Here is a 6,000-nt window from a genome sequence, read left to right as displayed (position 1 = left end):
CCTGGTGTACAGAGTGAGTTCCAGGACAGCCAGAGCTATTTTACAGAGAAATCTTGTCTCCAAAAAAACGAAACAAAACAAACAAAAAAATCAAAACATTTTTCTAAAAGAGAATTAAGCTCTATAATCAGCATGTCAGGGATAGTTACAATTTATTCCTTAATGGTGATATATCATTGGTCAGTTTAGTTCTCATTGCCTCATGTTTCTCACTTTAAATGTGAAATGTGACAGTCTTCTAGTGGATAAATTTATCCACTAGATAAATCCACTCACGCCTTTGATCCCAGTACTCAGGAGGCAGAGACAGGTGGAGCTCTGTGAGTTCGAGACCAGCCTGGTCTACAAGAGCTAGTTCCAGGACAGCTTCCAAAACCACAAAAGAAACCCTGTTTAAAAAAAACAAACAAACAAACAAACAAAAAAAAAACTTAAAAAAAAATCTGTTGCTATATAAAAAAGACTCCCCTTTCTAAGTGACTACAAACCCTGTTAAGTTTAAAGCAAAGTTTTGTTTGTTTGTTTTGAGACAGTCTCATGTAGTCGAGGCTGGCCTGAAACTTGCTATGTACACATGGATGAGGATTAACTTCTGATCCTATCACCTCTGGCACCCAAGTGCTGCACTTATAGGCATGTACCCCACTCCTGGTCCAAAAGGCATCGTTATATGTGAGAACTTAGCAAGATGCGCTGAGATTTTGTGGAGAGACAAAACCTTCTTCAGAACAACTTCAAGGGTCAAAGCATCTGGGAAGAAAAAGTGGAGCTCTCCCACTGGTTCTGCTTCTTGGTGAAAGGAAAGGCCAGCTGAGAGAGAGGGAGGATTAGCAACATGGTGCAGTGCAGTGCCATAAAAGGCCAGATATTGGGAGGCTAAGGGAGAGCTTGGGAGGAGGGGGTATAAAAAGTAATCTGAGAAAGTACAACAACAAAGAAAAATCCTGTTGGCAAGAGTCCTGTGTGTTTAGTAGCATCACTGGAGTATGAGGCTGTCCTAGGTTATTACAATGCTGATGGTGGAAGGAATGTAAGGAGCCAGGCAGGTACTGAGTAGCATCAACTCTTAGTGGAACAAAGTGTTTTCTTACTTTAACAAGCATTGCTTAGCAATAAAAGTTCAAAAAAATTTTTCCCATTAAATATAACAAGAAAAACAAAATAATGCTGAATGACAACTGATTTAAGGGATGTCCATTATTCCTGTTAGATTTCAGCAATATTTTTGTTACTGACAATGGAAATGACAAGTATATTGCACACATAAAAACAATATGAAAATACTTGTCAGATATATGTTTTGAGAAAAATACGAAAGAAAATGATCATTAGAAGTAAAATTGATTCTGTTTTTTCTTCTTTTGACAGAGGAAAAAAGTGAGACACCCATTTTCACCTTTGATTAGGTGTATCTTCCATTCATTCTGTATTACTTAAATTAAAAAATTAATTATTGGTATCTTGACTACACATTTAAAATGTCTTATTTATCAATCTTCCAATTTTACCTTTTTCTATTTTCCTATGAACAAACACACATTAAGAAAACAAACAACAAAACCAAGAAAAACTCAAAAGCAGCTAATTTTCCGAACAAGCCATGAGATATCTCCAATTTTACTGCTCGATGCCTCCACCCTAACCCTAAAATATTCAAGTGATATATTCATGTTTACCAATTTTGTTACACAGTCTAACCTAGCATAGGACTGTCAATTAAATTCAAGTTTACAATAAGTACTAAGGAGTTATTTTTTTCCCCAAGCAAGGTGCTATATTAACATTTCTTAGATATATGGCAGCAAAACATACCATCCAATTAAAATTCAGAATGTAAGTTAGCTATATGTAGTTTGCACACACAGTAATCTACTTCTCTCAATATTTGTGATTTTAAAATTCCTATTAGTTTTTCCCATACAATATAACAACAACAAAAAATAACCCAATATATAGTCCTTTATTTTGAGGGAAAGCAGCATAAACATGATTTTTAAAGAGGATATTATGATTTTAAGAGGATATTATGTAACTAACAAAGTCACCAAAAGATGCAAGATGAATTTAACAGTGGCTATATGCTAGAGTGGTTTAAAAAATGGTTAAAAGTAGTATCATGTCTAAAAGTTCCAGATTAATGGGTAGTATCTAATTATGAACACCACTCATCAAAAATAATTAGTACACGCAAACTAGCACAAAATGATTTAAGTGGAAGTAGAACACTCGTTACTAAAGGTCAAGGTTTTTGGGCGAGTACTGATACCATGTCCCAATTCAACATTTCTTTATCAACTTTAGAAATAATTTAGAAAATAGTCAGAAAGCAAAAAGAAAAAAAATCTATCACTTGTAATCTATTTCTTCTTTGCTTTTGCAAAATCATCAGGATTGAATCTGGCACTGCTCCAGCCCGTGAAATACTGGAAAGATCTTGCACCTGCCAAGCTCAGTGCAGAAAGCACACAGAACAAGAGGGATGGGAGAGACCAGTGACTTGCTGCTTCGGAAAGCAGAGAACTAACTCATTCTGTTGTGGGCTGATCCTTGGCACAATCCCATCCAGTTTCTTTACCAAAATACCTCGCGTAAGAAAGAAATCCTGTTTACCTTGGGGGGGGGTTTATAGGATAGAAGAACCAAAAAATCCGCTGAAATATCCTGCTCAGGGAAGGGGGAGTGGTTGGAAGAATTCAAGTGACCCTGTGACGTCAAGAAGAAGCCGAGGTTTAAGGAATGGAGAGGAACTCACCGGGCTGCACAGATGTCAAAGGTCAAAGGGCATACAGCCTTGCAGGCTCCCCAGACGCAGGAAAAAAATGAAACGCCCACTCCTGAACTCTCAATGCAAAGCAGAAGTCCAGGGGCTCAGTTGTTTCTGCCTTTGACGCCAGGGACAAGCCCTACCATGCACAGTCTTGGCAACAGTCAAAAGCAAGACCCGCCCGATTTCAGAGCCCTAGCTCGGGAATCCCCTAATACCTCTCCCCCCCGCCCCCTCCCGCGCCGGAGGCCACAGACACCTTCATCTTCACTCCCCACCTTCTCCTGGCCCTCTCGCTCTTAACAGCATCGGTCTCCATGGCGACCTGAAACCGCAGCTCCCATTGGCTCGTTCAATATGAGGGCCGGGCCAATGGGGAGGGCCGGCCCTGTCCTTCCGCCCAATGGGGCGGGCGCGCAGCCTGTCTGGGGACGGCGGCGTGCTGACGTTCCCGGGTGCCGGGACTGGCCGGGCGGGCGGGCTGGCGGCGGGGCGGCGGCCTCCGAGCAGTCTGAGTGGCTCCGGGGCTGAGTGCGCGTGGACGCTGGCCGCGGCGGCGGCACTATGGGCACGGGGTAGAGCGGAGCTGCCGCCGCCACCGGGGTGGTGGGAGAGCCTCTTCGGGGGAGGGGGCGGGTGGGGAGGGAGGGGCGGGCAGCGGCGCGGTTGCCGCACTTTGGCCAGTTTGCTCCGGTGCCGCAGCGGCGACCCTCCGGCACGGATGTCCCTGGTTCCTGGAGCGACGATGATCTCCGCCTGAGCTGGAAAGTAAGTGCGCGGCGCTGGCGGGAGGGCGCGGGGCTCGGGGGCGCGAGCGAGCTGCCCTGAGCGCGCCGAGCCGGGACCTGGCGACGGCCGGGCGCCCCCCGCGGCTCCCTGGCCCGGGTCGCTCTGTCCCCGCCGCGTGCTCCGCCATCCCGCTCGCCTCTCCCCTCCCCCCGGCGGCGCACAACTTTGCACCGCACGGCTCGGTGCGGCCACTTCTCCTCCGGCACCGCGCCACCGCTTCCCGAACTTGAGCCCCTCGGCTCCCGCGCCGTCGCGTCGGGGACCGGCCGTCTGTAAGTCCGTCCCTCGTTCCTCAAGCAACCGCTTACCGCTGCCTCCCACGCTCGCCCCGCATATCGCCCTGGCCCTTGGAGCCGACCTGGTGCTTGTGGAGACCGCCCGGCGGGTTCAGGGCTTCCAGCTCGCGGCAGCAAACCGCACGCTCCTCCCTCGCGGGCGCTCCAGCCCCAAGGCTACGGGCCGCCCTCCCGCACAGCCCTGCCTCCTCGCGCTGCCAGGAGTTGGAGCGGGGCTGCTGCACCCATTGGAGGATCAGGGGTACCTGTCCCCTCCAGCTCCTTGGGGAACGAGGGGACCAGCGGCGGGGCCGGGATTCAGCGGTGAGGTGGCTGAGTGTGACACTCCGGGAGCGCAGGCAGTGGAGACGCCGCGGTTGCTCCGGGCGCCGTGATAGGCAGGTGTGTGTGTGTGTGTGTGCCCAACGGGCGACGCACGCTGCCAGCTCGTAGGCTGGCGACAGATTGTGCTGGAATGCAAGGAATGCACCAGGGACAGAGTCCGCACGGGCTGCGGCCGCACTAGAGCCTTCCCAGCCCCGCTTTCCCCCGCGCAGCCAGAGGTCACGGAGCATCTTCAGAGCTGGTGAGCCTCGTTCACTCCCCTGCCTCCGCTTCTCTTCCTGCAGCAGAGGGCGGTGGAGAGGGGAGCCCGGTAGTTTCCTGGGGTTCCAGCTATGGTTCTGGGTTTTTGCAGCATTGGTCTCCAGGACCGTGAATTTGAGTGTCAGTGTAGCCAAGGTTATTGATCGTTGCACAAGATTCTTGGCAAGTTTGGTTTTGCAAGGTTTGGATAGCGAATTTTTTTTTTTTAACTAGGATTTTTCTGAATACCCGCAGAGACAGGACCGAATGTTCTTGAGTGACGAGCTTGCAGCCAACATATTTTAGCTGCATCAGAAAATGCCTTTTAGTGCTCCAGGTCCGGGCTGTACTGTGAGAAATCTTGAATGCATCACTGCTGTCGTAAGGATCTGAATATTTTCCCTCGTCATACTGGGCTGTGTTTAGGCCTCGTATAATACATAATGAATAGAAACAGAGCAGCAGTGTTTGGCCAGCGATGGGACAGATAGAACTGTCTGGTACAGTGAAATTCGGGGCGTGTAAGTTACCACTGCAAGTAACCTGGGGACATCACAGTCATGTATATTTCAAGATGTAATTTATTAGTGGAAGGGGTCATTTTTCTCTTTGTCACCGAGTTTCACTGAATAAAAACCACACTCCTATAACTTAAAGATTGGTAAATATGTATAAAATTAATAATGGCTAGTATACATTTTTTGGTCAGTTAACACAGATAGGCAAAATTTTGACATGTGATTTCCCAGAACTGCGGTTAAGATTTTGTTTTTGAGAAAGTAGAATTCATCCCTTTTTAGTTGGAGTATAGTGCATGAAAGCATCTTCATTTCTGCTACCTGAGAAACAGTTGTGAAAAATGGCAACGTGAAAGCCTGACGAAGTGTTTCTGGCTGTTTCTAAGCATGCCCCGTGTACTTTCATTCCACACTGTTTGCTTTGAAGGTTGCAGGTACCAGGAAAACCTTCTGCATTCGGTTATTTTGATATCTGATTCAGTAAAATAAGTCAATTGTCCAACCAGTCTCCAGTCTTCCAACCCCTACTTTGCCTGCATCAAGGGCATTGAAAAGTCTGCAGGCATTTTAGTTAAGACCCAAGGGAGATGAAATGAAAGGTTGTGTCTTCTAGTTGCTACATTGTTTTTCAGGTATGTCTGTAATCAGTGAGCCTTCTAATTTGGAGGTTTAATTTGCCTACAGTAACAATGTGGAGGATTTTGGGAAGTGTTTGTTAAGTGCCTACAGGAAACTTTTATTATGTAACATTATAACAATTTAACTCTTGCTTGTTTAATTTGACTTCAAGATTGAAAAATTAAAGGGACAGTTAGATTCTGCTGCCCCAAACCATTCCCTGCTCTTGCTCCCCAAAATGTAAAAGGGAATTTAGTTTCTCTGATGTATCAGAAATGGAAAATGTTGTTCAAATATACAGAATGTATATGAGCAGATAAGTTTTACCTGCTTAAGATAAAAGCAAGGTTTCAGTTGGAAATATATCCTGTGTTAGGAAGACTTAAAGAGAAGGTGGGCTCATGGTCTGTGATTGGGAATATCAAACTGTCATGGCCAAAGTCTTCACCTT

General features: G+C 46.6%; 1 protein-coding gene across 14 annotated transcripts in view; it reads left to right on the top strand.

The window, feature by feature from the left end:
* Nucleotides 1-3,392: 3,392 nt before the first annotated feature.
* The window catches only part of Pkp4 (plakophilin 4), a 208,669-nt gene continuing 206,061 nt past the window's right edge, over nt 3,393-6,000 (top strand). For 13 of the 14 annotated variants that reach the window (XM_051184651.1, XM_051184653.1, XM_051184648.1 and 10 more), the window contains exon 1: nt 3,393-3,532. The gene's annotated coding sequence lies outside the window, so the exon portion shown is untranslated. Of the gene's footprint in view, nt 3,533-4,263; nt 4,415-6,000 lie in introns of those variants that run through there. The other variant, XM_051184641.1, reaches the window with a different exon arrangement.

Source organism: Phodopus roborovskii, unplaced genomic scaffold, assembly GCF_943737965.1.
Source record: "Phodopus roborovskii unplaced genomic scaffold, PHOROB, whole genome shotgun sequence".
NCBI lineage: Eukaryota > Metazoa > Chordata > Mammalia > Rodentia > Cricetidae > Phodopus > Phodopus roborovskii.
Note: the sequence above shows the minus strand (reverse complement) of the source record. Positions and strands in the feature narration are given on the sequence as shown.